The sequence below is a fragment of the Haliotis rufescens genome, unplaced genomic scaffold, assembly GCF_023055435.1.
Source record: "Haliotis rufescens isolate VD_foot unplaced genomic scaffold, xgHalRufe1.0.p SCAF_1, whole genome shotgun sequence".
NCBI classification, from domain to species: domain Eukaryota; kingdom Metazoa; phylum Mollusca; class Gastropoda; order Lepetellida; family Haliotidae; genus Haliotis; species Haliotis rufescens.
Window position 1 is genome coordinate 63,949,654 of NW_025963779.1, and position 7,391 is coordinate 63,957,044.

The window sequence follows — 7,391 nt, forward strand, 5'->3', positions numbered from 1 at the left end:
TTTTTTAAGTAAATAATATCTTTGAAAAGTTATTCAAATATGAACAAAGCAGGATACATCTGAAACGTTAAGTAAGGATAAGAATTTATGGATGAACAAGTTCTTTATTACAATTAAGAGCGACGTTTCGGTTTAGGTTCTAACACCGTTATCAAGCAATCTGAAACGTTCTTGCTCTGCAAAAGATGAGCTCTCTAGGGTGAGAGCGAGCCCATATAATACAACATGCTATGATAGACCAGACCTCAGGATTGAATTTATCAGAAACACGTTTAACAATTGTATACACCCTAATTTACGGCGATATCTTTTTAAATATACATGAATACCTTTCAGAATGAACACGACAAACTTACATACCGACCGACTGTTGATGCCATACTGCTAATAGTTTTGTGTGGTGGTGATTAGTTATCAATCAATACCCAGTGTTTGCACAACAGCTTATTTTAAATGTCTGTATTCCGTTCATCTGTCAATACACACTTCATTTTCACTACGCAAACAAAGCATCATTAGTTTGTTTCGATCTTTTTCCAAGGCTTCCATCGTGTGTTTCTTAAAGTGCTATCTGTACTACTCTGTTAAAAGCATCGTATACTTTAGTTATAATGTTCACAGTGAAGTAGTGTGTTACATTTTGGTGTACTGTAGTTAAGATAGTTACCATGGTGTATTGTAGTGACTATTATGGTGTATTTTGGTTTTCTGTACATGTGGTATATTGAAATGCACTGTGGTGAACTTTAGTGCATTGTGGTGTGCTATGGTTTACTGTGGTGTATTGTAGGGCACCATGATGTAGTTACAATTTTATCATATTATGGCCTTACAACAACCTTACAACAGGGAACCGTGAAATGTGACGTAATGTGGTGTTTGTCTTTGTACCTGAGCGTATCGTGGTGCTGGGATGAACTGTCATGCATTGTGTGATTGGTTGTACTGTGAATCTTTCTTGTACTTTGGTGTCTTAAACGTCTTTCCTTTACTTAAAAATCGTACAATCTCAGAAGACATAATTCAATATTAACATATTGTTTTCAGTTTCAACAAAATCCATAAATGCGTTTTCTTGTGACTTGATTTCTGGGACCATCACTTGATTGTCTGGTTTGTGTACATGCCGCCGTCACGTGGCGGGAGTACTGTTGTGCGGTGTCAAGGCTACAAACACTATTTTAAGCAAGTTGTGGAAGTTATATGGGTGCTACCTGGTGCCATCACTGATTTTGAATGATCCATTCATATAGTTTTCACGGCTAGTGTGCCTTTCACTTTCAATGGAATCTGTTTTGGTGGATAATCGAAACTGGTTATTCTCTGGCTTTGGCGTTTTATATTTACCTGTATAGGTAATGTGCAATAATTTGACTTCGTACATGTGTGTATTGTGGTGCTGTGGTGTACCGTAATGCATTGTTTTTAATTAGATTCTTTACCAAACTCGTCACGTGTATCGATCAAGTAAATGCATGGAGTAAATATAGCCATATCAATGATTAATACACGCTAGTTGTTGTCCTTGCTATATTGACTGTTATGTACACGTACATCTTAAAAAAATATTTTAACATCTTGACAATGAGATGATTCAACATACTCTTCTGTCACCATGCGTTTTCTTGTCCTTGAGTGAGTGAGTGAGTGAGTTTGGTTTAACGCCGCTTTTAACATTATTCCAGTTATATCACGGCGTGTCAGCTTAATGTGGGAGGAAAGCCCGAAGTGATGCAGGTCTAAGACGTTTACCACTTCGGTGAAGCCCACGAGCACGGGTATGGTGCTGACAAACCTAGAAACATAATTGGGGCGAACCGGGATTCGAACCCATTTTCATAGGTTTCTGGCGTGTCCAAGGGACGCAACTCTGCACAGCGAGTGCCCCACTTCTTGTCCTTGAAACGAGGAGAGAGTTTGCTGTGTTGGCACAAACAAACTGAAATGCGAAAAGTCAACATGATCCAATGACAAACGAAATAGGTACATTAACACGACTTCAATGTTCAACGTTAGAAATGTTCATTTTATGCAGAATGGGTCGATAAAGGAGTTTTATTTATAAATAATTCAGTATTAGAATCTGCTGATGTATATACATGTAGCTAGGGTTTCTTTATAATCCGTTTTTTGTAGTAATTCGTGGATAACCAACCTTCCCGCGATTGTTTCGCTTTCTTCGAGCACTTTATGTTTTTGGGAAGTGTGGAATTTCCTTGTCCAGCCAAAATGTCTCTTGTCTTTCAGACTAGTTTGATATTCGGGCGATTTCCGTCTGTTCTATCGTCCCAAAGACTTATGGTAGGGACAGGCTCTAGGAGGTTATTCACTCGTTAGAGTGTTGAGTTAATTGGTCGCAGTCGACTTATATATAATTATTGGCTGTCTATGCATCTTGTCAAAATCTTGTGTTATTTTAGCTACTCCCATTTTATCCCTGCAATATAGTTGCTTGGATAAACCGCTTGTGTATTTAATCTGCGTTGTCATTATCATAAATTTAGGTTTGTGATCCTTTTTGTGTCGCCTATTGATACAATTTGCTGCTAGTAATAAATCTGTGAACCTATTACCACGTTTTCATTTTTACTTTTTTCTTGTTTAATGGCAATCTGGCCTATGGAGCTCAGGTCACCGACAGCAACATGTAAGAAGTTCAGCTTAATACAACCAAAGTAAGTCAGACGACATTAACACTGCCCCGAAATCCCTAACGAACGAAACCCAACTTTCGAATGACAATTGTCTAATAACTCTAGGAGGTAAAGACACATGACTTTGACAAGGGTTGTTATAAGTGTGCGCAGACGTATATGACTTCGAGTTGATTCTTTTACGTGTCAGAAACGTACACGTACAACAAAATAGGACGAATGTTTATTATCAAAATGTTTGAAATATGTCTGATATAATAGGGTTTGAATTACCGACAATGTCCTGAAAAAACACACATAACTTTTTTTGCTAGCAACGTGGCATTTGCGACATGATTTTAACATGACAAAGATTTAGAAAGTAATATATCAAGGTACGAATATAATGAAACATACATGTCATGATAAAACCATTTTTCATATCTTGACGAAATGCTAGCATTCTTAAATACAAGAATTTCAGTTTCTATCTAAATTAACAGACAAATTGTAATCAGAACAAAAACTATCCAAATTATCAATCTGTTTCTGAAAACCAATAATTGTGAATGAAATAAGTGCCACGTTGTCAGCAAACAACAGCAGATGTAATTGAAGAACTTCTGGATTCTATTTCATCAGCAAGTTCATTAATAAACGTTCAGGTCAATAGTGGGCATAAAACGTACCCCCTGGGCATTCATGCTTTAACACAAGGGTTTTTTTACAAGTACCTTGCGATTCAGATAGTCTGTCATATACATCCGACAGAAATGTCATTCTCTTGTTCAATATAGATGCATATAACGACAAAAACACTCAACTGCGTAATTCCTCAATAGTTATTAGGTGTTTGTATGTCACCTTTCGATTTTGAACCTCATTTCAAACGTTAGAAATTAAAATTAAATTAATAGGAAACTGTACAATTTAAAATGTTTAGAGCACGTTTGGCATTTTTGAGATTTGAAATACTTAGAGAAATGCAAGCCGAATTAATATTTATGTGTCACTTTATGCCTTTTCATGTCCATATTCAGGCATCAATGTTCAATCAAATACATTGGAAATATAAGGAAATATAACTAATTTCAACTCTTCGGCTGAGCTGTTTTGATAAACGTTCTACAGCAGTTTTAAATAACCGTTTGAAAACATTCATCGAAACAAACTCCATACTGTCGGAAGCTCAGGCAGGTTCCTGAGGGGTTATTCTAAGTGAACACATTATTGGTCTATATAACCTCATGGAATTATTAAAAGCTGGATAAAAGAAACTATTTTGGGCGTTTATAAATTTACAACAAAAAAATTGATAGTTTGTCGATCAGAACTGTGGCAAAAACTATTCCAAATAACAGATATGGAAACTGTTTTGACGTTATTAATTGTACCAGAATATTAAATCATGTGTTCCCTGTGATGGTAGTTTAACATGTTAACGAAAGCTATGTTCAATGTTCTATGCCAAAGACGGCAGTTAAATTTCTCACTTAACCCTCATGGTGCCTGGTCGTCAGCTGGCTTTCTACACCGCTCTGTACTCCACTGTGATGACGTCACACAGTGTAACCAAATAGTATTACATGCAACTAGAGTTGTTTGTCTTTCCAACAGTATATACAGTCAACAATACAAAAGATCTATGCACTGCCTAGTCAGTTACTGTAAGTTTCCTACCTTTCTACGATGTGACGTAAAGCATAAACTCACTCACTCACTCCTACCTTTCTACATTAATTGTAACATGGAAGCAACCGAATATGGCAAGTAAAGTCATATGGCGCCCTTGTTTGAAATCTGGGTGTCCAATAATTTATATCATTGGAAAGTACATACCCTGACGGTGATAGACATATGACATTTACGCCGAAGTACACATTCACTGAGAATTTTCTGTGAGTTATATTTACCGATAAAAAATGCCGAAAATTGTCCGTGTTTTTGACGTCAAAACAAAATTGACGGAAGTGGTCGTGATAAGTTCATACGCAGACTGTTTCAAAGATTATGTCACACTACGAATGACAGTTTTAAATGTATTACTTGAAGGAATCCCGGTTATATTGTTGTATGTTTTAGTGGCCGTGCTCTTTTATTAACGATAAAATAACTTTGGGGTATTTGACATCGGGCATTTTTAACGGACACAATGTGAAAGATCGCTAAACAGCCCTGACAACATTCAGATTGACATCGCTCAGTATCGGACATCATTATTATTATTTGATAATAAACATGATTATACTAAAGTATACGTACAGCCATCAAAGAGTAAGTGCACGTAGATTCAATCAAAATCGTTAAAACGTTTTCATGGGCTGCAAATCTATTCAACAAACCCATTTTCGATCACTCGTATCTCGGGCGCCATATGTTTCGTTGTGCAATCACACAGAACGCTTATTATACTTCGGGTGTTATGATGTGTTGTTAATGGTTTATATCTAACTCGTAAAACTTTGAAATGAGATGTAATATTGGACAATTTTAATAAAGGTACTTGAATTTGAAAGCTCAAGAAGCGTATAGTAGGCAATATTTAATACAAGGAAACGATAACTTGCACAGGTAAAAAAAAACAATTTATTGTTTTACGGTACAATTATCAGTAATAGCTAGATTACATGAAAGAGAAAATTGCGAAAAAAATAATTCAATGCATATTCAGTTCATGTGCTCAAAACTCACTAGAGAACATACATCCTCGTCTCATGATCAGTTTGTATTTCGAACATGGCGTTTCCCATTTCATCCTGATCTACAAAAGGAATAGTTTGAAATAGATAATGATTGTAGGTCAATAAAAGTAATGGAATTATTTGTCCTAAAAGGAAAAATGTATTCTTGGTGTTGAACTTCGAAATCATAACCAGCACAATCTTTAATGTAAATAGTTTTCAGTTGTTATGTCTTTCCCTTTTTCTTATGGCCAAGCTAAACTACAGCTTGGAGGGAACATATACAATTTATAGTTGTGAAAAAGAACCACAAGAATGCATTCGTTTTGCTCATAGACAAAATCTTCTTTTACAAATTCTTTTTCTCACTATGGATACAAAACAAAGCAATTATTATAAAATACGTATGTCACTGAGCGAAGTATTTGATAATTAAGATAATGCACCGTGAAAAAAACATAATGAATTTTAAACTATTAAAAACATCAAAACGAAATCACATTTACACTGAAAACATTTTGTCTTTCAGAAATCGAGTGTCTATATGTTGTGTGTAGATCTCATTTTTTTTGCTGTTTATGTTATAAATTGAACCATGCGACATTCAAATATATGAAGCTAAAATATTAAAAAAGGTTTAATATTGGATCCATTTTGACAGCTTTCTCACTGTAAAACATTCCATTCCCTTACTCAACTATATGGAAATATTTTCTTGCAATGTCAAGCCTACAAACACATATGAATAACACATATATATGTCAACATACCAAAATTGAAAACTGCGCCAAATATTCTAACAGTGTTAGTCAAGTGATAAACTGTCTTATTCACTCGTCGGTCGCCGTGGAAATCTTCACAATCGTGAATCATAGATCTACTTTCTAGTTCATTAAAAGAGAATATTATTTTTTGGAAACTGAAACCACGTGTATCCATTACTACCACAATATTAGATCCATCCACGTCACAACACGCCAGGTTAAATCAAGCGCCACTGTCCAGACGAGAAATTCACAGATTCGGGAAATCAGATTGTAACGTCATTGAAGGAAAAAAAATTAAAGCGTTTACTCATTGCTGAAATTTCAGATAGCATATTAAATAAGAATTGAAGATTTGCAATAGATTATCATACGTTAATCAAGAGAACAGTCTACATCAATGATTTGTAAATCTAATATTAATAAGATCTAATATCCAAGGAAGAATGTTGGAAATACTAGCTGTGGTGTTATGATAATATATTCCATTTTCTGAGGACATTTATAATGTGTATTTGATGATATATATACATACATAATTGTTTATTAATTATCTTGTACTGTCACATCAGGCACCATGTACATTACACTCACGGAAAATACTATTTCAGCAAACCAATCATAGCGCCATTATCACAGTTTCAATAGAAAGGAAAAACAAATCGAAATCGATCTTTACAGCACATCGTATCCATAAGCGGTTAACCCAAATGCAAAAAGGAATTGCTGTCATAAATTCATGTTATGGTGATGTTTTCAATAGTTGTATTATGTCTGTATCTCGTGTACCATGGACAGAAACGGGGGCCGAGCTATCACCTGTGAAACTGACCTTGACACAAATTGTTGACAATATGGCGTTGACTCACGTTAGGCGTCGTGGCCACACTTTTGAAATCTCCTTTTGCGACAAAATTTAAAACGGTTAGGGCAATTCATTCATACGGTCAGGTAGTTTGAGCAATCACACATGACTCTCAGTCATTTCATAGGAAAAAAGCTGCAGTTATATGTCGAAACGGGCGAGCATGTAGGACAACTGGTAGATAAGAAATCGCGGCACAGCTGTGATGTGAACGTGTCCTGTCGATCACTTCGGGCTTGGCCATTCAATGCTTACGTTTTGATCATGAACTTCCTGCCCTTAAATATACACTATACCACCTTAATATTACCGATCATAGCTATCTTTCGATATCTTAGATTTGAATATTTCCTGTAAATCAGCATCATAAACAGAACGACAACCTGCACTCTGTCGTTTCGCCAAATCGCCATGACAGTCAATAAACATATGCAATACTTGAACACAA